Consider the following 26,357-nt stretch of genomic DNA (forward strand, 5'->3'; position numbering starts at 1 on the left):
TGAGTATTCATAACATATAAATATTAATTATGAATGGTGGAGATATGCTTTGGAGGTCCGAAGCAGTGCCTTTTGAGCTATGAACAGTAGCTACAAAAATTGGTAATCCTTCTCAAGTGATTCAAGCTAGAGTTTTGGGTATTCTTCGTCAAAAAAGGAAACTAGTTCACTAGATTGGAGCGTTTACAGGTATGTAGGGTTTCTTTCTACGTGTGGGAACATCATTATTCTTCCCACGCCATGTTCTTCCATGATTATATGAAAGTTCACCAAAATCTAGGGTTCTAGACATGTTCATGATACAATGATATACCATGTTTGTATTAATAATTTCTTTATTATGTTCTTAATATTCCATTTTTGTTATTGAGAATTTGTCTATACTCCATGAAAACCCATACTTTGCATTCCATAGGTTCTTAAATTCAAGATATGAACTATTATGCTTAATTTCATGAAAATCCTACATGTCACCATGTTTGTATACAAGTATATTATGCAATTATATATTCATATTATATTATACTTACAATTCATGTTAAAAAATCGTGTTTAAGAAAACCATGGGTTCAGATGCCACCTATTTTCATGTTCATATTTTTGGGAGTTGCACAGATTATCGAGAAAGCATAGATAGCCTGAAAATATGCTTGCCACCATAGGATAAGGATCGCTCCGCCCAGTTAGGACGATTCCTTCATGTTTTATTGATTGGATCCTTTCATGTCATGTTCATGTGTCATACCCCTGGCAAGGTATGAGATTGCTCTGCTGGTTACATGATAGTCATGTTCAGTTTACAAGTACAGTTTCAGTTTTAGTTTCAATTCTATTATTTCATATGCCATGATTATTTCATTCAGTTGCTTTACATATCAGTACAATTCGAATGTACTTACGTCCCTTTCTATTTGCCTGGGGGCCTGCATTGCACGATATAGATTTACAGGATGACGGATCAGCTTGTTAGGATTTTGCCTGTATCAGCTATTAGTGAGCCCCATTCTATTCGTAGTGTTATCCTTACTTTAATTTTATGTTAGATATGCAATTAAGGTATGTCGGAGGCCTTTTCTCGGTAAACAGTTTATCAGTCAGACTCATGTTAGAGGTTTCATAAAGTAGTCAGTCGTTATGTCAGATGTTCAGTTGAGTTAGCCTCATTGGCTCCGTTACTATATTTCCGCATCCAACTTAAGGTAGTAAACCACCTTGGGAATTGTGCCAACCAAGTCCACTACACAACAACCTAAAACAAGCCAAGGGGCAGGTCCACAAGGGCAAAATAGGCAAAAACCAGGAAACAACCAAAATTAACTAATGAGTCGTTACAGTTTTAGGACTTAAGATATTTTTGATTTTGTGATTTTTGCTGCGCGGACACTTTTATTGCCGGGGGCGACTCACACCTGTGGACATTCCTTCGCAGAGGCATTCCTCACTTAAATAGTCAAAATCGCTAGGGCGAGACTATTTCCGCAGATACGGCCTCGCACCGGCACTTCCCCTTCTGCCGGAGCGATCAAGGCCCAAAATTACTTGGCTTGCACCTACGAACCAACCGCCGCAAGGGTGGACTCACAGGTGTGGCACAACGATAGCTGGTGCGAAAACACCAGTAACTGAACCAACAATTTCCCAATTTAATCCTAACTCATCGATCCAACACCCGAAACTCACCTGGAACCTCCCGGAAACAAACTAGATATGCATAACGATGTAAACACGCACTACGAACTCACTCGTGCCCTTAGAATTTCCAACGGAGGTCATCATGACCCGATCGACCCCCGAAACCTCATGTTTCCAACCGAAGACCCAAAGCGCTCTCAAGTGCCTCGGAAATGAACCAACCACCTCACCAAGTTATAATCGACCCTTCGGACCTTATGGGATCGAACAAATTCCCAAAAGGTTCGTACACACAAAGTCAACTTTTGGCCAATCAGTTTTCACTTATTCAACTTAAGGACTTTTAAAATCCTCAATTTTCATTTCAACTCTCCCAACTCCCTCGAGAACCATACCAGCCATCTACGCGGGTTAAAATTACTCTAACGGAGCTAGGGGAAGGGTCAACAGGTGTAAAAAAAATCAAAAAGGATAAACGACCAAACAGGTCATTTTTATACAGACATTGGAACTGAGGCCGAGGGTCATGTGAGTAAGTAGAGAACACAACAGAAAGACTTTAGGCGAAAAAATTATAATGCCAGATCTAATCCTCGAGCAAGGAAGTAAAACTGGTTTGAGTGCCGGAACAGGGTCATTACATGAGATATTGTCCTAAGCATATGGAGAAATAAGGGAGGCAGAAAGTTGATAATTCTGAAATCATTGTTGACACTAGCAACAATGTCGATGATAGTGACTCTGTAGGGTAGGTCTGTACCATGAGTTCTACTCATAGGTAGAATTCCTGGGTTTTTGATTGTACCGCAACTTTTCACACGTGTCCATACAATAATTGGTTTGCAACTCACAGGCACGCGAATGAGACTGTCTATCTGGATGATGATAATCCATTAGTGCTAGAGGGGATTGGTAACATTAGATGGAAGATGTTAGATGGCATTATTAGAAACATCATGAGGTGTTTTCATGTTTCTCGAATGAGGAGGAATTTGATTTCCCTCCTCGATAGGCGAACCCTCAATCAATAACACAGTAATCAAGTAAAGACAATTTGAATATTCCAGTAACTAAGTAAAATTAACAGCGGAAGTCACCTACCTAATAAACTCCAATATTGAAAGTATTTACAACCGTTAAACAAATAAAGACTCTTTTCAAGTTCCCGCGACCTGGTCTATACTAGTACAAAAGCGACTAAATGATACGGATTACAACAACACTATTAGACCCAACCTTTGACCCGGAATGAAATGAGAGGAGGCCTTCAGATTAGGAACCGCGCATCTCCGAACATGTTGCCATCAATCACCTGAAACACTCTACACCCCAAAAGGGTGTAGCAAGAGTAGTATCAGTATAATCAACGAGTACTGAGTAAGTATCATAGGCCGACAATGGTGAGAAACACATATCAGTAAAAGAAGTCACAAATAAACATGATCAGCAACTACATCAAGTCCTACGTCTATTTACCGCACAATATGACACCAAGACCCTTAACTCATTGACCTTCCGTTAATAACCATAAGCTAGATCCACAACAATATCACGATAATCATATATCATTATTACCATTCGTTTTTAGTCTAGGAGTCAACTCTTCACTATGATATCTTTAATCTACATCCTTTAGAGGCCAAACATACAACTGATCCTACGAACGACCCACAAGACAAACCAACCAGTAAAAGTCACAGATAATCGAAGACAAGTATACATCATCGCCTAAGTAGCATCTAATCTCAATTGTGCCAACTCTCAATATATCAATCTGAATCCAACATTATAAGTAAACACCAAATCATCTCAAACAAGCCATAATGCAATGTAATGCAAGGATGTATGAATGCAATGCAATGTCATGCCAATGTTGTGTATACATGTACTCTGGACGGAAATATCGACATCTCAGTAGCACAACCCAGTGTGACTCGCGAAGTCTAAGTGTCACCCATCCTGGATCTTTGCCCAACAGACAGACGGGACCCCAGATCTTTGCCCACGAGAGGTTCTCACCGGCACCACTCTAGGGGACCCACGGAGTCCATGCACTCACTCAATCAAAGATTTCAAAACTAATATCGGATATCGGCCTCTCACGTCACTCAAGTAAAAATCAAGCCCAGCTCCTCACAACGTTTCATCAAGTATCATCAGTATCTCAATAGTGTATCATGAAAAATAAGAGTGTGTGCAATGCATGTATCATCATCAATAATCATGATCAATATCACAAGTACCGATAATGGTACGCCAACAATATATCTGAATCACAAACACCAACAATGGGTGCGCCAACAATATATCCGAATCACAAACACCAACAATGGGTGCACCAACAATATATCAGAGTCACAAGTACCAACATGGGTACGCCAACTAAATATCAAAGTTACCAATACCAACATGGGTATGCCAACACTATAATCAATATCTATACAAGTCATACGGAATTCTATCCACGTATCAACATCAAATTGAGGTACCACCATAATACAAACAAGTTGTAACAACAATTCTCAATACCAATTACGCACTCGTGGCATCGAGCAAATCAGTTGCAATACAATATTAACACTCTTCCTTTATTATCCTATTAGCTTAGTACAAGTAAATTCACCTCCTACTCACAAGGCATTCATTCCTACTTAGTCTAGAACTCAACGCAACCGTTGGTACATTTTATCCTTCCATTTATCAACTAGTTTCACTATTAATAGCATAGCACACTTAATCACATATTATAGAAATTCTCATCATGAGACACAGAAAATAGGTATCACCCACTACTCCCAAGTCACATAAAATTCACCGATACTCACGAAAACCAAATCAAGCATCCTAAAGAATCTACAGGCCATAACCCCGAACATACAAATCACACAACAATACCATCCTAAGATTCCATCCCAAATCTCCAATTCCTACACATGCATTATCCATTCCTTATAATATATGAATATGGTAAACTAACCGGAGTCTATGAAAAGGGAAGTCGTAACCTACCTGGCAGCTGAACAGGTGCCACGAACCCACAACTTGTTTCATCTTTCGAAGCGTCTCCAAACAAACAAACTCTATCACATATGAATTCTATATAAGAAACCATGAATAATGATACCCATAATGACTATATTCTATTCGGGTAAAAAAATCCACTCTTTAATTTAGGAAAACGGGACTCAAGGGCATAACGGGAATTTTATGATCAAATTACCAAATTCAATACCAAAGGGTCAAAAACCATTACTTTAATCATAGAAATACTCAATTAATTATCAAATCATCATTAATGTAAAAACCCCCAAATTTGGGTCTAAGAACCCTAACTTTAATCCGACAATTTTATCACTAAAATGGAATAAACATGTTTACAGAGTTTATAATCATCAAATCCATGCTTAATGAAGCTAACCCAACCAATAATACAAGATTCTAACACCAAGAACTCATTAGGGAGAAAACCCATAAAAACCCTTCTTTTAATCTTAAGTTTTTTTAATGGAAAATATGAATCTAGCTAGTTTGTTCCCAATGTATTCAAGCATATTCAACATTAATCTAACTATTTAGGTAGTCTAGGAATGAAAAATGATTTAGAACTTAACTCACGAACCCATTTGAAGACCCATTAGATTCTATGGATTCTAGATTATGCTAGATGATTAAGAGAGGTTAATGAAACCGTAATAAGGTAGGAATGTCATCTTAGGGAAGAAATCACTTGAAAACCCTCCAATTCGGCTCCACAAAGCTCTCAAGTTGGAATAGAAATAATGACTAGGGTTTTGGGGTTTTAAACTTATAGAAACTTCTCGTCGACCACTCCAGCGGTCACCCTTACTGCTCTAGCGGTACCTTCCCAGCGGCTGTGTAGACTGCTATAGTGGTCAAGGTCAGGAACTCAAATTACCGCTGTAGTGGAAACGACACCACAACAGCTGTCCTGGTACGGCTACAGCGGACACCAGACACCGAAAACGTTTCCCAAGTTTCACAATTTCATCCCGAAATCTGATAATCACCCGAGGCCTGAAATACACAAACCAAATACGCAGACATACATAAAAACACACTACGAACTCGCCCGTGGCCTTCGATTTCCCAACGGAGGTTTTGTTGACCAAGTCAACTCTTGGTCAAACGGTTTCCGCTCAAAGTCACATTCCTAAAGGGTGTTCCAAGACTCAAATGACGCATAGGAAGCCATGGTAATTATCTTCTTGGGTCCAAATAGTTCTAACAAGACTTAGGAATGGGTCAACGAGGGCAAAAATGAAATCATCATAGTAACGACAAAATGGGTCATTACAAATACCAACTAAACTGCAGCTCCTGTTCAAATAGAGCACCTCTATGCAATCACTGATGAAGCATCCTAGGGATCTGGTCCAACTCCCTGTCTACCTACGGGCATGAACGCAACGTCCACAACAAAAGGATGTCAGTACGAACAATGTACTGAGTATGTATGGCATGAATAGGAACATGATGATAGCATGAAGATAACATAAGATAAGGAGAACAAGTTATACCTTATAATACCTCTTAAGACGACTGTCATGCATACTTAACGTTTCTCTAAAGGAAATATTTCATAAACATACATATAATGATACCATACCTGGCCATATAGGCTCGGTGTCTCCCATACCCGACCATACTAGGGCTCGGTGGTGTCCATACCTGGCCATAACAGGGTTCAGTGTTGTCCATACCCAGCTGTAGTGGTGTGCACAATAGTTATCATACCCGGCCGTATAGACTCGGTGTTGGAAATAGCTAAATATACATATATGGCATACATGAGAATCTAAGAGAAGCATTACAACTCTATCAGAGTTTCATATGGTCGGTGTCACGACCGGACTAGGGCCGCGGCGGGTACCCGGGGCTAACCACCGAGCACCGCTCATTCTATTACTCGTCATACTCATTTACGCTCTTTCATCAATTATATTCAAATCATAATCATTAGACAATCACTTTTCAATTGAAAACATAATTGATTTTATATGCATACGCCCTTCGGCTATCAAAATAATAACATATACACCATAGTAGTATCGTGAGACCATATTACCCACACGTACGTATCTACGAGCCTCTACTAGAGTACTAGACATATGGTCGGGACAAGACCCCATCGTGCCCACAATACATATATATATATATACAAAAGTATAAGCCCGATTAGCACCTCCAGAATAATGGAGTGCTCCTGAAAGTCTGCTGATAGCTCCTATAGGTCTGCACTGTCTTTCTGTCTACCTGTGGGCATGAACACAGCGTCCAAAGAAAACGAACGTCAGTACGAATATTGTACTGAGTATGTAAGGCATGAATGAAATAAACATGATAGAGAATCATAAGTCATGAGGTGAAGGCAAAACCTGCGCGACCTTTAAGGATGAATGCATTTCATACATATACCACATATACATAATCATCGTACATGAATCATCATAGTGTATACATCATCATGTCATATAATTCATCATCGTAATATCGTATCTGTTATATCCCGTATTTTGTATATTCGGATAATTCGAGATAATTGCGAGAAGTCAAAGGCAAGACTATTTCCAAAATTATTTTAATGTACAAGTTGTTTATTAGTAAGGAAATATTGAGAAAGGCTAAGGGTAAAAAGGGAAATTCACGAGAAGGTTCATGGTAATGTTGAGGAAGGGTAAGGGCAAATTTGGAAATTGGAAAAATATTTTTTCATGAATTCCAAAACAAAAAAAAATTGTCTTGAAGCAAAAAGGGGCCAAGTGGGCCGCCCAATAGGGAGTGGGCTTAGGCCCACATGGAGGTTTAATAATAAGACCAAAAGATGACTTAATGGTCATATTTCTCATCTTCATCCATAGAGATTTCAAGAAGCTTGGAGAAAGAAAAAAAATGGGAGGGCCATTCGGCCATAGAAAAAAAAATTGAAGCCTTCAACTTTGATCCAAAAAAATATTTTCTTCTAGTATTCCCACTAATTTGAAGGTCCTCTTTAACGTGGTATAATTGTTGGAGCAAGTAGACCCCTCTTTGTTGCGAGTTCATAATCATAGCCAAGTGAGAAGTTAAGGGAAAAAGGTAAGAATTAATCTTCTTTTATATGTTATGGATGATTGTGTATGTTGCAGTATGTAGAAATGAGTGAAATTCATGAAATATGTGTGTGAGAGATGTGGTTGAATGGGGATTGAATTGGTGAGATGTGATGAATTGATTTTACTTAGTATTTTAAGTGTTGTTGTGGTAGATTCTATGATGTAAAATGAGGATTTAGTGGTTTGAAATGAAGTGGAAATCGTTTGTGGATTGTTGAAGAAGTTAATGTGATATTAGTATGGTTTCTTATATTGTATGAATGATATTGTTAGTGTGTAGGTTGTAAATATAATTCATGAATTTGGAAGGGAGACATGTGTTTGGAAGATTGTAAGATGGGTTGTTGTGATTGAATTTGAAAGAAGGAAATGTGTTGTTGTCGTTCTTATTGAATTTGGAAGGTTTCAGGTGAAATGGCATGTTGGTTGGGTTGTTTGAACATTATGTGAATTGTTTGAAAGTTCTTGAACCATGTTAGAGTATATTTTGGATTGATTGTTGAAGTTGTTAGTATGATTGTTGGTATTGTTGTTGATAATTTGGCCGAGTTGAATTCTCGGATTGTTGTTGATAAATTGGCCGAGTTAGATTCTCGGGGATGGTGTATTTACAGGGGAGATGCTGCCGAAATTTCGGCAGATTATGAATGAATTCATTTGAAGAACTAAAGCAAGTGTATGACGACGAATCTAATGATTATGTGAATCTTCTTGAATGTAGACTAGCAAGCTTGGACGAATAAGCGTAGCTAATAGAACGTGGAGCAGGTATGTAAGGCTTACCCTTTCTTTCTTTTGGCATGATCTTTGTGAAGCCAACATGACAAAGTATATGTATGATTTCAAAGAAACTCATATTCTTAGAGCCACTAGGATGGCTAACGTTCTTGATTTCCATAAGCTGTTTCATATGGTTTTGATGCCTATCCATGATGTCCAAGTTCGGTTGATATGTTTCCGAATGGCATTCGAGAGATAATTGATATGACTAATGTCTTGGTTTTCAAATGATAGCACGTTTGATTATCCCATCGAGTCTTTGATACATTTTGATACGTACATTTGGTTCCAAAAGTTCTATGTTGATTTGATCCATAGCGATATTCGAAAGGTACTTGGCATGATTATTGCTTTGATTTTCCAAAAATAGCTTCTGAAACGTTCATAAAAGGTTATGTACTTCAAACGCTCATAACTTTCTTATACTAAATCGGATTGACCCGAAACTTGTTTCTGAGCCTTCAGGTGTCGGTAAGTATACTTGTCCATCGAGTCTTCCATAATATATTCGGAGGTTACCGACCTTACGTCACTCCGATAGAGACATAACATTCTTTGGGCTCTCCTGCATGCTGCTTATATGATATATGTATATATATATATATGTATATGGGGCAAGGGGAAAGGTGAGGCGCTATAGACGCATAGCCACCTGATCAGTTGGTATAATATGATATCGTCCCGGACGCGGGATGCCCGGACGCGGGATATATGGATAAATGGATCGGGCTGCACGTTCCGCAGCAATATAATATATGTATATGGATCGGGCTGCACGTTCCGCAACAATATAATATATGTATATGGATCGGGTTGCACGTTCCGCAGCAATATAATATATGTATATGGATCGGGCTGCACGTTCCGCAGCAATATAATATATGTATATAGATCGGGCTGCACGTTCCGCAGCAATATAGTATATATATATGGATCGGGCTGCACGTTCCGCAGCACTAAGCATGCATGGTCTGAGTTTGGAAAGTAAGCATTGTGGCACTCTGGATGATCTACCTATTTTCTGTACTTTTCTGACATATAACATCGGTACATATGATTTGCGTTCGCAAGATAAGCACTCTGGTATTCTGGCCAATGTACTTACCTTTTGTACTGCTTGTTTCGATTATGGTTCTGTTTTCTGTATTCCATGCCTTACATGCTCAGTACATATTCCGTACTGACCCCTTTTCTTCTGGGGCTGCGTTTCATGCCACGCAGGTACACCCAGATGAGTAGAGGACATTGCTAGAAGATGCTTCAGCTGGATTGGCGAGCTCCGCTTCCTTTCGGAGTGTTGCCGAGTCAGAGTTTATATGTTATGATTTCTGATTGATGTTAGAGACTTTGCAGACAGAGTCGTGGGTATAGAATGTCAGTTTTATAACCGGCTCCATCAGCCGATGTGTCATCCTGTGTTATGTGATAAATTCCATATGATTTCAGATTTTGTTTCATTGAGAGAAACGAAAAAGAACATTTCTGAAAGCTCCCATTATGTATTTCATTTTATTTGATTTAAGAGTTCAAAGAGACTATGTGTGTAATAAGAGTCAGCGGGTTCGCTCGGCTCCGAATATGGGGTCGGATGCCCATCACACCTTAGTAAGATCGGGGTGTGACAGTATCTTCTCATACACATATAACATTATCCGTATTCGGCCACGTAGTGGCTTGACAGTATCCGTATTCGGCCACGTAGTGGCTTGACCATATTACATACATCATAACATGGATCGGTATATCTCATCATTATCATTGTCATCACATACATCTCATAAGCGTATCGTAACCTTTCATTAATGCACACATTTAAATTTAAAGGCAATCTATGAGAATCACATCATATTCGTAGCACGAATCTCATATAAGTATCGTATGATAGTCTTTATAATCTTTTCAGCTTAAGCTCATCATTACCATTATCGTTTCTATACCATATCTCTCACCTTTATCTCATATGAAATCTTTTATGAACATAGACTCGTAATTTTGCGGAACATTGGTCATAAGACGTGCATTAAGGCTTATGGACAATCTATAACAATGTCGGGGTGACATGAGGTCGAGAACCCCCGAGTCCATTATGGAGCATTCATAAGCATTATACCTCACCTTGAAGGAATTAGCATATAAGGCGAGTGTAGTCAATGAACAATATCAATGGATCGTAATATGGATCGTTAACCTTGTAGAACCATGATATTATAGGCCTTAGTATCTTTAGACTTAGACTCATCATCATCATTACTACATTCGTAACATACCTCTTATCTTATCCCATATGGCTATTCGTGAACATAGGCTCTTAGTTTTTCGGAAAATAGGAAAGTCATGGAGAGGTAAGGAAAATACTATCATAGGAATCATATAAGGATCATTAACTTCGTAGGAATATCATATCATGAGCTTTATGACTTCTAGAATTAGATTCATTATCAACATCGTCATGCTCGTAACGTGTCTCTTTTCTTTATCTTGTGATGCTCTTTATAATCGTAGACTCATAGTTTTTGATACGTAGGAAAATCATGAAGAAAGGAGGAATATCATATCATGAGATTCATGCCTTAGAAAGAAGGGACTAGCCTTACATACCTCTGTCGTTTACTAATATGCCGCTTGCTTGTTCTCCTTTAATGCCCACGTTTCTACCTTCAAGAGAAGTTGCATTAACATTAGTTAATCGGCTATAAGAACGTGTTACTATTTCTAGGGAAAATTGGGCAGCATTTCCTTTGTTTATGCAACTTTTCCCATGTTCTATATCAACTTCCAAACGTTCATAACAACATTCACAATATCGTAGCCACAATCGTCATTTATCTACATTTATCACATTCCACCATTTTTCTCCAATTTCTCCACATTTATGGGTCTTAGCTCACCATCACATTTTATCATACATCACGCCTATTTCATGGTCTACACGTCATTTATAACATATTTATACTCCCAACTCATCAACATTCATAATTCAATCCAACTATCATTCAACTATGGCACTATTCACATTTTATGACCCATTTACTACACTCTTCTATAATCCAAGTGTTTCAACGTATAAATACTTCAATCATCGTGAGAAAGTCATAAAACTTACCTTAGATGTGGTAGGAACGAGCCTTGAGTAGCAATACTCTTCTATACCAAAAACCCTAACTCCCTTCCTTTGAAATTTCTTAGCTTGGATGAACCTTGATGTGCTTCTTACACTTAATTTTGTGGGTTTGATGAAGTGGATCTTTAGTTTCACTTGGATTCTTGCATATGAAGTGTTTGGAAGGCTCTAGAGAACTCTAGAGTCATGGAGGAGAAATGGGAATGAAAAAAAAAGGACTTGGGTCTCTTATTAAAAGCTAAAAATCTGACCCGTCGGCAATTCTACGTCAGTTTTTACGGGCCGTAAAAAATTCTACGTCAGTTTTTATGGGATTCTGTGAAAATTTCTACGGGCCGTGAAATGGTCCGTAGAACTTTTCTACTCAGACAGTCTGTCGTAGAATGGCCATAACGTTTGATCCCAATATGCTGTGAGGTCCCACGACCTATGGTTGGAAAGCTCTTTCAATTATCTACTGTTGACACCCAATTTTGTCCCACCTTTCCTCTGAAATACCTATTTTACGCTCCCAATATTTGTGGCAAAAAAAAAAACTATTTATATTTTACTATAATTATTAGCTTTTATTAATACAAGCATTCATTCTCCTGTTGTAGTCATTGCTGTTATTATTACTATTATTATTATTATTATTACTATTATTATTATTATGATTATTATTATCATCATTGTTATTATTGTTAATATTATTATTATTTTGTTGTTATTATTATTATTACCAGTATTGTCATAATTTGCGTTTCAGCATTTTTTACCACCTTATGCATACGCATCGCATTTTATTTCATACAATTAAACGATAGCGTTTATTTATTGTTAAAATGTTGTTGCACGGCTATTACAATATCATATAATTTTATTACCTGAGCATTAATAATTGCATTTTTTATATTAGGTAATATTTTAGCACGCTTAGTATATAATTAATTAAAATGGGTCATTTACTTCAAATTTATGAAGCCCATATTTTAAATCCATCAACCCAATTTTCAGATCAGTCCACACTTTAACACCCCAGCCCAACATTTTAAACAACTAGCCCAACATCTTAAAATAACCCAGCCCAAAAGAAAATGGACCCAGTCCATTAACCCTTACCCGACCCACTTACGTTCAAAACAAGGGAACCACTAGGGTTCCCTTCCCATTTTGCAGCCGCCCCATCCCTTCTCTTCTTCGTCTCTCTCTCCCTTCTCTCCTTCGTCTCCCTCATCTCCCCCATCTTCTCTCGTCCCTTTTTTCCTCCCACTTCCCTCTGTCCCCCACTTAGCCTTGTCTCCCCACGCTCACTGCCATCCCCATTCCCTCTGTCCCCCACACGTCTCTTTTTTTATTCAACACAATGCAAAGCAAAACCCTATAAATAGGGGCGTTTGAATCATTTGAAAGGGGGGCTTTTTTTTGGGTGACGAAATTCCCTAAGAATTAAAGTTTGAGCCGCCTTGGATTTCTTAAAAATATTAGCTTTTAGTAGTCAAGAATACCCAAATCAATTTTTTTTTATTCGCCTTGTTGCTACTGCGAATCCGAGCATCGCAAGCTTAGATTTAATAGTTCTTCGAGATAGATCAGAAACCCTGCACCCGAAGAAGGTAAATTTCCTTCCATTAAATTATATTTAATATTTATTCTAATGTTTGAAACTGTTTATGTGATCTGTTTTGCTTAGTTGTATTTCCGTTTTTTTTTTGTTCGTAGTTATTTTAGGCATGTTTAGTTCCGTTTTGGGACTGTTGCAGCTTTACATGCAAGTTTGGATTAACCGGGTGCTTTAAGTTCATCTTTGTTTGCCTGTACATCCTGGGATTAATCATGTGTTAGCGTTGATTAAGATAAGCCTGTTTATATGTTTCTGTATTAGTCTGCTTGTGTGGTTAAGCATGTCTATTTATGATAATTCAGCTTAGTTTGTTTAAGTATATGAACAACTATTCTTTAGTCAATTAATTTCAGTCCGGTAGCTCAATAAGTGTTTATGGGTTCATACATTGTCTGTTGTCCCGGTTGGTTAATTTCAGTTTAGCTTAGCTTGGTAGCATTATGAATATCCCTGTTTTGTTAGTTCAATCTCGGCTCAGAAGTTAAAATAGTTGGATGTTCATGTTTAGCTTTGGTTTAACTTCCAGTTTAGTGGTTGGTTATGTGTATTAGCATGACAATCCTGTTTCAAGCTTGGATATGGAGTTTGTTAATTTGAACTTGGTGTATATGCATGAACTATGCTGAGATATGGTAAAATGAGTTGGACCCCTGTATTTGAACTTGGCATTCCCTCTTTGTATTTGTTAAATGTGCCATTTTTGGATGCGAAGGTCTTTATGGAATGCCACTACCTTGCGCGAATCTGCCTTAAGTCTCAAATAATGCAGATGTCCTTAGTGAACTTCGATCTTTTCCTCTGTTTTTTTTTCCTTAGTGAACTTCGATCTTTCTTTCACTGTTAGTATAACCATGTATACTTCACTTAATTAGGAAATCATGGTTTATGAGCTATTCTTGTGTTTCCAGAATCATGTTGTTAGTACAAATGTGCTCTTACTTGACAATACGTGTTTAAAAGTGTCTGTTTCGGTATAAATATGATGGATTCACTGTGCATTTTATTTAAATGGATGGGTGTTTCATGAGTTGGTTAAAACTTATAAACTATTAAGATAAATGTTAGGCTAGATCTCTCATTAAATTTACTCTTTCACTACCTGATGTATTGACTCCCCCCCCCTTTTTGGGTTAACACTGCGATTTTAAAAAAAAAATCATGAGTTATGCTCTGTTTTCATGTGTAAACGAATCTGTTCATGAAATCCTACAGCCAAGAATTATGTTAGTGCTACATCTTTTTGTAGTTTCGTATTGGGTGGTTTTCTTTGGTAGCATGCTATCCTGGTTAGATCACGTTCATTCACGCAGAAAATTTTTGGTTTCAATCGAGGTCGTTGCTATGCGTCTCGTTATGTTCATATCGAAAATATTAAATAGGCCAAGTCAAGTTCTAAGAAGATTAAAATGTACTATGTTCAGTTTTCTTGATGATAGGAGTTAACATATCACTATGTGCCTAAGTCATGTATTAGAGAAGCTATCTGTCATTCGCGTAAAAGTGCACCGTGTGTCTATCTCTATTCACGTCTTTGTTCCGACATTTCGCTTTGCCCATTTTCCATAAAATACGTGCCATATTGTGGTTGTGTTGACTACTCGTTGGTATCATATCTAGCTTCCTTTACTGCAAATTGCTTTTCGTCTTCACTATTGTTACTTTCATAGTTCAACATTGGTTGCTGTATCATTCTTCAGAGCACATTCTTTTCCTTTTGTGGTCATATTCTTCAGCAACTCAGATATAGTCTGTTTTTCTCATGAATTAGTGATTTATTGCATTTCTTTTAATCTAGTGTTGTTTCAATATAACACGAGTTTCTTTTGTGCTTTCTTTTGGTGGAGCACAAAAAATGCTTTCCAAGATCATATAAGAAAAATGTTTGTTTTGTTTACTAGTGTAAAGAATCTGCTTGGATATTCAAATTACCGTATCTGATGACATGTTCCTTGTACTTCATAAATATTGTGACCTCTTTGTTTGTTGAAGTTGTATACTAATCCTTTTCTTTTTATTTTATGCACGACCATCGCATACGAGTCCGGGAGATTCGTTCTTCTTCTGCATTCGGTGTTGGGTTGAAAGCCCAACATAATCTCGCTCACGACCTCTCTGTCCAGCCTTCCCCTGTCCGCAGCAAGCATATAAAATATTATGGGTCGAGGCCCATACTACTGCAGCAACCCACAGTAATACAAAGAAATTACTGGGCTAAAAGCCCAACTGCAGCAGATCAGCCATCCTTAAAATGGGCTGAGCCCATTTAAATTATCTACTCTTGTATTTCATTTTGTGCATTTAATTTGTATCATGCAATTAACTCTTTGTTTGTTTTGTTTTCCTAGTTTAGATGAATCCTAATAAATTAGTAGGTTTAGTCTGGGAATGGGTAGTTTAAAGGAAAAGAACTAAAGAATATTTTGTAAACATATTTAAGGTCATCTAAATTATGCATACTTTTAGCCGAATGTAGTTAATAAACATAATTTTGTTTATACTTCTAAAAATGCGAAGTCAATTAGTATTTCATCGTTTAGTTTGTTTCAAGTATTTATTGATACACTGCACAAACCTGCGTTTTCTTCTATTTATATATTTTATGCAAATCTTATTTTAAATAGCATTATTATTTAAAGTCTTTGCAACATTTATAAGTTTATTTTAAATGGCATTTGAAGTTTCCTTTTATGCAAATTATTATATTTTCTACAAATCTCATTCTAAGTAGCGTTTTTATTTAAAGCCTTATCAACTTTTATAAGTTTTATTTTAAATTTATTTTAAATGGCATTTAAAATCTTCTTTTATGCGAGTTATTGTATTTTCTCTAAATCTTATCTTAAGCAACATTTTTATATTTTTTTTCTTAAAAACCTTAGAAACATTTCTTAGCCCCTTTTCTTAAAATTTCAAGCATTTTATTTAGCATTAGTTAGTTAATATAAGTTTGACCGGATAACCGTAGTTAACGGATTCTAAAGGATGCCTAACCCCTTCCCTTTAGGATAATATAGAACTCTTACCTAGAATCACATCGATTAAGCAGACTATTAACGGAGGTTTAGTTAGCTTTACCTTTTAGGTGCCCTAATTCACCGTAAAATCAATTAGGTGGCGACTCCTTAAAATAAGCAAAATAGGAATCTCCAATATGTTGTACTCTAATTTCAACCCGTTTAAAATGGGGTATAACAACTTGGCATGGTTTTAAGCGTTCCTCCTCAACTAAAAGCATGGTGGATCGAATTGGGTGACTACGGACAGCGGGTAGTATGTGGAGCGTTAGGGCATTTACCGTCTTTGATGGACATCTAACCGTGTAGAGACATCATCGAGGAAGCAACTGTGTATTGGGACGAGAAAAGGGCCGTGTTTAGGTTTGGCAATAATTAAATGGCCCCATTGTTAGAAGAAATAGGGGGCTATGTAGAAAATGCTGCTTTGTTACGTAAGAAGAAAAAATGGCAAAATTGTGGCATGATTATTCCAAAAGAGCCTTCACCAAAAGAATTGGTTGACAGTTTCGGATTTAGAAAGAATAAAGGCGTAGAATGCTTACAAAGGTCTACGATACCGTTTGATTACTTGTATCATAGATTCGGATATCAACAAAGTTTTACCAATCATCAAGATGAATTCTTCTCGCATGACTCTTGGGAACAAAAACGATGCTTTGCCTTCGCAGTATGTTTTTTGGGCACTATGGTATTCCCTAAAGGAACAACAAGAGATATTCACACCCGACTCATTACTGTAACTGAAGCTCTATTTAGTGGCATTGACGGGAAATACTACATAGTGGTCCCTATGGTCGTGGCAGATATCTATCGAGCATTAGGACGTTGCAAGCACAGCTACAAGCATTTTGAGGGATGCAACTTGCTTTTACAGATTTGGTTGATGGAACATCTTCAAAAGGTTGACGAAAGTCTAGCGCTTCGAAAGCCAACGGGTGAAAATCACATTCTGGGGCATGTTCCAGGCGCAATTTTGACTAATAGAACATTCGAAAAGCCAAATTGCGTAAAAGGGTGGGCAAAACTTCTTAGCCGTTTGAACGATGATTCAATTCAATGGATGTTCAGTTGGTTTCCATCCGAGGGTTTGGTGTTCCGTACGAAGATCGTGCCATTTTTAGTCTTGATGGGGCTTACAACTGTACGCCCCACTGAGAGTTTTAAGGCAATCTAGAAGAAAGCAAAGCATACCTCTAGTGGCAGACATGGATCGTTACCAAGCCGACTACGAGGAAGGAAAAATTCCTTTTGCAAAAGAAATGATAAGCATGTGGAAATCGAGGGAAACCATGAAAGTAGATTCAATTGAGCTAAATAGATACCAAGTTGGATGTAAGGATAATTATTCGGAGTGGTTGATCGCTAATTTGGAAGGGTCAATCGAACCTGGTGTTAGCCTGAGAGGACGAATTAAGGATGGAGAAGCCGAAGCACATATCTTACTCTGGAAACTGCGTAAGAAAAACCTTGTCTCTGAAACCAAGCACCGTGCACACCTTGAAGAAAAGAAAAGGGAGGCAGAGAATTGGAAGCAGCAGGCACTTAGTTACGAGCAAAGCATGCAAGAATTGGATGCACTTCTAGCTGAGCAAGGGGACACTTGCATCAAAGAAGGAATCAAAACGGGAGGAGTTCGAGCTATGTCATACCTTGCCCAGAATCGCCGAAAGATCTATCGATCAATCCAGGCAACCAAGAGGCTCAAGAGCAACGAAAGGCCTTCCTCATTTTTAATTAGCTTATGAAAGTCAAGTAGTAATTGTAATAATTTCTTTTACATTGGGATTTTAAGTTCTAAGCATTGTATGATTTGGGGCCTTCAATTAATAGTACATTGGGATGACATATAATTGCATATTTTATCCTTCAAATCCGCGTTAGGCCTACCTCTGGCACAAAAGAGGTCCTTTGCATAATAGGTCGCGCTGTATTTCCTATTATTATATGATTTGTTTGCTATGCAATATGTGTGTTGATCGATATGCAATATGTGTTTCTTTCAGCGTTGTTTGCTTAATGTTCACATTATTTTAAGAAGCAATCATTCGCACCATACTAACGCAGTTTTCTTCATTTTTGAAGGTTTCATTTTACTTCTTATTATTCCCCCAAAGGTTGATTCGCGTTGACTGCGAACTGGCAGACCATCCGCACTTCACAAGGTCAAAAGCACGAGCATCTGGCGATATGAATGATTCAAGGGCATCCGAACAAACTGGCTTGGGACTTGTCACTGTTCCAAGAGGCGAACCCGAAACTTCGGGAGGAGGTAACGACGAACTCATCGCCCAACTGATGCAGCAAATAGCCAACATGCAAACTGAAATCGAGCGACTGCGAAATCTTACCAATATATCCATCACCCTCAATACCCCTCACCACGAACCGAGAACAAATGCGGCAATTCCACCATCCTTTTCACCTGTTGACTCGCCCGCCCCTTAGCCTTCTCCCTCAAACCCTCCACCTTACACATGCCATCCAAATACTATCGACTCACAACAAAATAGCCAGCAATAAACCATCTCACAACAATTAAATCCACAACAAGCCGTTCCACCACCAATCCATCCGCAACAAACCATCCCGTCACAAACCACCCAGCAACAAACCATACAACAAACTATCCCGCAACCAAATGACCTGCAACAAGCCAACTCCCAGCAAATTAATCTCCAACAAACCAATCCACCACCTTTCACCACTCACTACATTCCTCAACCTGTAGTTACCCAAACTAACCCACTCACCCAAAATTACCAAGCAACTCAACACATACCATTGGCACACGCCGCTAACCATAATACGCAGTATGTGCCACCGGTATATATAGCAGAAGCTCAACCTTTCACTACCTAGTTACAGGCTGTGCAGCATCCAGAGGTTGACCCTTATGAGGAGATAGAAAGGGAAGCCAGGGCAAGAGCGGACGAGAATATAGCAAAAGAGCTTCACAGTCTGAGAGAAGCAGTTAGAAATATCCAAACCAACAAAGGATGTGAAGGACTTGAGTATGAAGATCTGTGCATTCATCCTGATATCGAGTTACCTGCTGGATATAAAGTACCGAAGTTTGACATGTTTGATGGGAAGGGAAATCCTCAGGCTCACTTAAGATCGTACTGCGATAATCTTATCGGAGTGGGAAAAGATCAGGCCATTCGGATGAAACTATTCATAAGGAGTCTGACGGGAGAAGCGCTGGATTGGTATACATGCCAAGACCCGCAAAAATGGCACAGTTGGGGAGAAATGGCCCAAGATTTCATGGACAGGTTTAGGTTCAACACCGAGACTGTCCCCGACCGGTTCTACTTGATGAAGTTAGAAAAAAAGTCGACAGAGACTTTCCGAGAGTATGCTATGCGCTGGAGAGCGGAGGCCGCAAAAGTGCAGCCCCCAATGGCAGAGAGTGAGATGACAACGCTTTTTGTACAGTCTTTGAAAGATGCCACATACTATGAAAGACCGATAAGCGTCATCGGACAGAAGTTTTCCGAAGTCATCAGAATGGGTGATTTCATAGAAGAGGGAATCAAGACGGGAAGAATTACAAACCTTGCGGCTTTGCAAGCCACAAGTAAGGCGATCCAAGCAGACTCAACTAAGAAGAAGAGGGACGGAGTGTCCGCGGCTACGACCATCCAGGAACGAAAACCGAACCAGATGTTACCCTACCCTTCATACCAGCCTTCAGCCAAGCCCCTCAGCCTTATTACCAACCTCCACTAACTCCCCATCTTGTTTATCATACTCAATCAGCATATCACTCACCTCGAGCACCCGTCCATCAAAGCCTATCACAATACCAGCCAACCTACTCACCGCAACCCCAATACCAATCACCAAACCACCCACAAAATACACCCAGACCTCGCCCTAACTTCGAAAGAAAGCAAACTAAAACCTACACACAATTAGCCGAACCCTTAGCCCAGCTGTATGAAAGATTGAGAGCCGCGGGGATACTACAACCCATTCAGGGAAGAGTTCCTAATCCCCTTCCTGGATGGTATGACGAGACTAAACATTGTGCGTATCACTCAGGATTTACCGGATATGATACTGAGAATTTCCTTACTCTCAAGGACAAAATCGAAGCACTGATCAAAGAAGGGGTCATCCAGCTCAAAGGAGCTCCCTCAAATATAAACAATAATCCGTTTCCCAATCATGGCAATGCGAATGTGCACATGATTACCATTGACGAAGATTGCAATTTGGAAGGGACTATCGTGCCGGTTAAGAAAGATGAGAAGGTTGAATCGTCAGCTTTTGTTGCTCCAGTGATCACAGTCCAAATGAGGGCCCCATTTGAAGTAGAAGTGCGCACTCCAAGGCCTAGAATCGTGACCTTAGTTGCTGAAACACCTTCTTGCAGCACCAAAGCAGTGCCCTGGAATTATCAGTCTGACGAAAGAGACAAAGCCAAGGGAAAATTGGTCGTGGAAACTGTTGCGGCCGGAATGACTAGATTTGGGCGGTGTTACGCCCCTGAGGAGATAGCGCGAGGAGCACCAGGAAAAGAAAATGGCCAAAAGAAGGTTGTAACTGAGGCTGAGATTGAAGAATTTTGGAGAATGATGCCAACCAAAGAATACTCTGTTGTAGAACAATTGAAGAAAATGCCAGCTCAGATTTCTTTATTGGCATTGTTGACGAGTTCTGAAGCTCATAGGAACGCTTTAGCGAAAGTACTGAATGAAGCCTATGTTCCTCCTAAGACTTCCAGTGAGAAACTTCCAGCTATGGTGGGAGAAATTCTTGAAGCCCACAGGGTTTCTTTTCATAATGATGAATTGCCACCTGAAGGTTTGGGGCACAACAAGGCACTGAACATCACCATCAGATGCAGGGAAAAATTCATTTCCAAGGTGTTGATTGATGGAGGCTCAGCTGTGAATATATGTCCTATCACTACCCTACGAGCCTTAGGGATTGATGTCGGGAAACTTCGCGACAGTCAGGTGAGAGTCAAAGATTTTGACGGATCCCAAAGAGGTGTTGTGGGAGAGATTAATCTAGCTTTGGAAATTGGGCCTGTGGAGTTCATGGTGGAATTCCAAGTAATGGATATATCTGCTAGTTACAATCTGTTGATAGGAAGGCCATGGATCCACATGGCTGGCGCGGTTCCTTCTACCTTGCGTCAAAGTCTGAAGTTTGTTTGGAATCATCAAGAAGTGGTGATCCATGGAGAAGGCCGCAATTCAATCTATCCTGAAAGCTCAGTTCCTGTTATCGAAAGTGTAGAAAAGCTAGATGGATTTGTTTTCCATATCAAAGAAACTATGTGTGCTGCTCAAGCAGAAAGGGTAAAATTGCCACAGGTGCTTGTGATGGTGGCGTGGGAGATGTTGAAGAATGGCTTCCGGCCAGGTCGGGGCCTCGGTTTGAACTTGGATGGAATTGTGGAACCGATTCAGTTACCCGGGCAGAAATATACTTTCGGTCTTGGATACGAGCCCACTCCTGAAGAGATTGCCCTGGCTAGTCTCAAAAGAAGAAGTGACATTCCCTTGCCAGAGCCTGTTCCTCTCCTGAATCAGTCATTTCTCAAAGCATCCGCCGCCCAAGCATCAGAGGAAGAACCTGAAGACAGCCTCATGGAAAGTTTTAAGAATTTATTCATTGCCGATGAGGAAATTGAATGCAACGTGGTTTCGGATGAATGCTCTGAAAGACCAACTATTTGGGATGCTGAGCCTGGATACCGTTTGAAAAATTGGACTTGTACCCCGCCCCCGTTTCTCCGGGAGTCTTGGTAGACAATTTGTATTCAATATTTAATGAAACAAACACGATTCAAAAACTAAGGCCTGAATCGTGTTTATGCTTTTGTTGTTTTGCCTCCAAACTTTTGAAAGCTCAAATGCAAAATTCAAGCCATGCTTTTATTTATATTTCCGTATTTGTTTAATTAATTTTCTTTTCATTTTTCAGCAATCAAATTAATAAATCTGCCGATACTGTGAATGTGACGCATAATGAAACAAGCGAGCCCATAGTAAATGCCGAGCAAGACTCTGAAGGATATGAAGAGGATATGCAACCTGAAGGATTAACTAAGGATTTTTATTATTTTGAGAATAAGCCAAAACCAAATTTGGATGAAACAGAAACTATAAATTTAGGAAATTCAAAAATCGTGATGGAAATAAGAATCAGTGTCCATTTGACTCCGTCACAAAGGGAAGAATTGATCAACCTTTTGAAAGAATATATAGATGTGTTCGCTTGGTCTTACGATGATATGCCGGGTTTAAGCATTGACATTGTTTCGCATAAGTTGCCTGTCGATCCGTCTTGTCCTCCGGTAAAACAAAAGAAGAGAAACATTAAACCGGATTTGAGTTTAAAAATCAAGGAAGAGATCTCCAAGCAATTTGATGCAAAGGTCATTCGAGCTACAATGTACCCCACTTGGCTAGCCAATATCGTGCCCGTACCAAAGAAGGATGGCAAAGTCAGAGTATGCGTAGATTATCAGGATCTCAATAAGGCTAGACCGAAAGATGACTTTCCCCTCCCGAATATCCACATACTCAGTGATAATTGTGCGAAGAATGAGTTGCAGTCCTTCGTTGATTGCTACGCAGGATATCATCAAATTCTAATGGATGAAGAAGATGCTGAGAAAACAACATTCATCACACCTTGGGGAGTGTACTATTATCGGGTGATGCCTTTTGGGCTTAAGAACGCAGGTGCTACCTATATGAGAGCCATGACCACTATTTTTCATGATATGATCCATAAAGAGATCAAAGTCTATGTGGATGATATCATCATCAAGTCACGGAAGAGCTCAGATCACCTGACGGATTTGAAGAAGTTCTTCGACAGGTTGAGACGATACAATCTGAAGTTAAACCCCGCAAAATATGCATTTGGTGTTCCTGCAGGGAAGTTGTTGGGTTTTATCGTGAGCAGGAGGGGTATAGAATTGGACCCTTCGAAGATAAAGGCCATTCAAGAATTGCCTGCCCCAAAGAATCGAAAGGACGTTATGAGTTTCCTCGATCGCCTTAACTACATTAGTTGGTTCATAGCACAATTGACGGTGATATGCGAGCTAATAATCAAGTTGTTGAGGAAGGATGCTGCTACCAAATGGACTGAAGATTGCCAAAAAGCTTTTGATAGAATCAAAGAGTATTTGTCTAGTCCGCCTGTTTTGGTGCCTCCAGAAGCTGGAAGACATTTGTTATTGTATTTGTCCATGTCTGAGAATGCGTTTGGATGTGTGTTAGGACAACATGATGAAACAGGGAAGAAAGAGCAAGCAATATACTATTTGAGCAAAAAGTTCACACCTTACGAGGCGTGATATACTTTATTGGAACGCACCTGTTGTGCCTTGACTTGGGTTGCACAAAAGTTGAGACATTATTTGTCTGCATATACTACTTATCTCATCTCAAGGATGGATCCACTCAAGTATATCTTCCAGAAGCCTATGCCTACTGGGAAGCTAGCTAAATAGCAAATGTTGCTAAGTGAGTTTGATATTGTATATGTTACTCAAAAAGTTGTCAAAGGGCAGGCGATAGCCGATCATCTTGCAGAAAATGCCGTGGATGAGGAGTACATGCCCCTTAAAACTTATTTCCCTGATGAGGAAGTGTTGTTTATCGGGGAAGATATCGCAGAAGAGTATCCAGGGTGGAGAATGTTCTTCGATGGGGCAGCAAACTCCAAAGGAGTCGGCGTTGGAGCAGTCTTAATTTCAGAGTCAGGCCAACATTATCCAATTTCAGCAAAGCTCAGGTTTCCGTGCACCAACAATATGGCAGAATATGAGGCTTGTATTCTCGGGCTCAGAATGGTCGTTGATATGAATGTACAAGAAATTTTGGTTATAGGCGATTCAGATTTACTGGTTCATCAAGTGCAGGGCGAATAGACCACTAAGAACGTGAAGATACTTCCGTACCTGCATTACGTACAAGATTTGTGTAAAAGATTTATCAAGGTGGAATTCAAACATGTTCCAAGGGCCCAAAATGAACTTGCTGATGCTTTGGCGACCTTGTCCTCCATTATTCAGCACCCGGACAAGAATTACATAGATCCTATTAAGGTGAATGTGCATGATCAACAAGCTTATCATTTTTATGTGGATGAAGAACGTGATGGAGAACCTTGGTACTATGACGTTAAGAATTATCTTAAGGCAGGAGACTATCCAGAAGGCATAACCAGTGTTCAGAAGAAAACACTTCGGAGATTAGCAAACCACTTTTTCCTAAGTGGAGAAATCTTGTATAGGAGGACTCCAGATTTAGGACTGCTAAGGTGTGTTGATGCCAAAGAGGCGGTCAGATTGATTGAAGAAGTGCATGGCGGTACATGTGGGCCTCATATGAATGGTTTTACGTTGGCCAAGAAAATTCTTCGAGCAGGCTATTTCTTGATGACTATGGAATCAGATTGCATCCGTTTTGTGCAAAAATGTCATCGATGTCAGATCCATGGCGATTTGATTCGAGTCCCGCCAAATGAATTAAATGTGACGAGTTCTCCGTGGCCCTTTGTAGCTTGGGGCATGGATGTCATTGGTCCTATCGAGCCAGCCGCATCAAATGGGCACAGGTTCATTTTGGTGGCCATTGACTACTTCACAAAGTGGGTGGAAGCATCTTCGCACAAGTCAGTGACAAAGAAAGTGGTGGTAGATTTTGTTCGCAACAACATTATTTGTCGATTCGGAATCCCGGAGTTGATTATAACAGATAATGGAGCTAATCTTAACAGTGATCTGATGCGGGAGATTTGCGAAACATTTAAGATTACTCATCGCAATTCCACTCCTTATCGACCTCAGATGAACGGAGCAGTTGAAGCAGCCAACAAAAACATCAAGAGAATATTGAGAAAGATGATTGATAATTACAGGCATTGGCATGAAAAACTGCCATTAGCCCTTCTCGGTTATCGCACCACTGTGAGGACTTCAACTGGGGCAACGCCTTATCTTTTGGTCTATGGGACAGAGGCGGTGTTACCTGCCGAAGTAGAGATACCATCTTTGAGAATTATCCAAAAAGCTGAGTTGAGTGATGCTAAGTGGATACAAAATCGATACGAACAATTGATGCTCATTGATGAAAAGAGAATGAATGCAGTTTGTCATGCGAAACTTTATCAGAACAGAATGGCCAAAGCTTTCAACAAGAAGGTAAGACCGAGAAAATTCAAACCGGGGCAATTGGTACTGAAGCGCATATTCCCATGCCAAGATGAAGCTAAGGGAAAATTTGCACCTAACTGGCAAGGACCTTACATGGTTAGTCGAGTATTGACGGGAGAAGCATTAATTCTAGCAGAAAGGGATGGCGAAATTTGGCCGAAAGCTATCAACACAGACGCCGTCAAGAGATACTACGTCTAGGAGCTTTCATTTCTTTTGTATATAATGTTTTGCAATACCTTTCTATGTAATGGAGCTACGCTCCCTCGGCGGGATGTGTAAGAAACCTATTCGGGTTTAGTCTTTTGAGATAAAATTTTCAGAATTCCATTTGTTGTGTAACGTGAACTACGCCTGACCTGATTCCCATGGTGGGATACGTAGGCGGCCCACATAGGCCTCGGTCACATTATTAGAAAATCTCAATTTTATTTCTACTTGTAATTTGAACTACGCTTGACCTGATTCCCTTAGTGGGATACGTAGGCAGCCTATGTCAGGCTCGGTCTCGTCATTTTTAAAGTCCCACATCGTCCTATGCCAGAAACTGGGACAAATGTTTAAGAGCATCATCACAAGCGACATCGAGAGATGTGAAGAGTTGTGGTCAGCAGACAGAGGAAAACTTCGGAGAAAAAGCATTCGCTTTGTTTCACAATGTGTCACAGTTCCAAGTTCAGCAGAAATTATTTATCACTATATACATATTTTACTATGCATATTTTATTTTGAAATAATATGATTTTCAATCAGATCGTTTTATTAGTTGGTCAAGACTTAAGAATGAGCGGAGGTTACAAGCCCAGACAAAGTTGGAGGCATGAAGTGCCAAGAGCCAGATCTTCAAAGTCAACGTGAATCAACCCCCTCCCAAAACTTAAAAATTTTCTTTGGATGC

The sequence above is a fragment of the Lycium barbarum genome, chromosome 1, assembly GCF_019175385.1.
Source record: "Lycium barbarum isolate Lr01 chromosome 1, ASM1917538v2, whole genome shotgun sequence".
Taxonomy (NCBI): Eukaryota; Viridiplantae; Streptophyta; class Magnoliopsida; order Solanales; family Solanaceae; genus Lycium; species Lycium barbarum.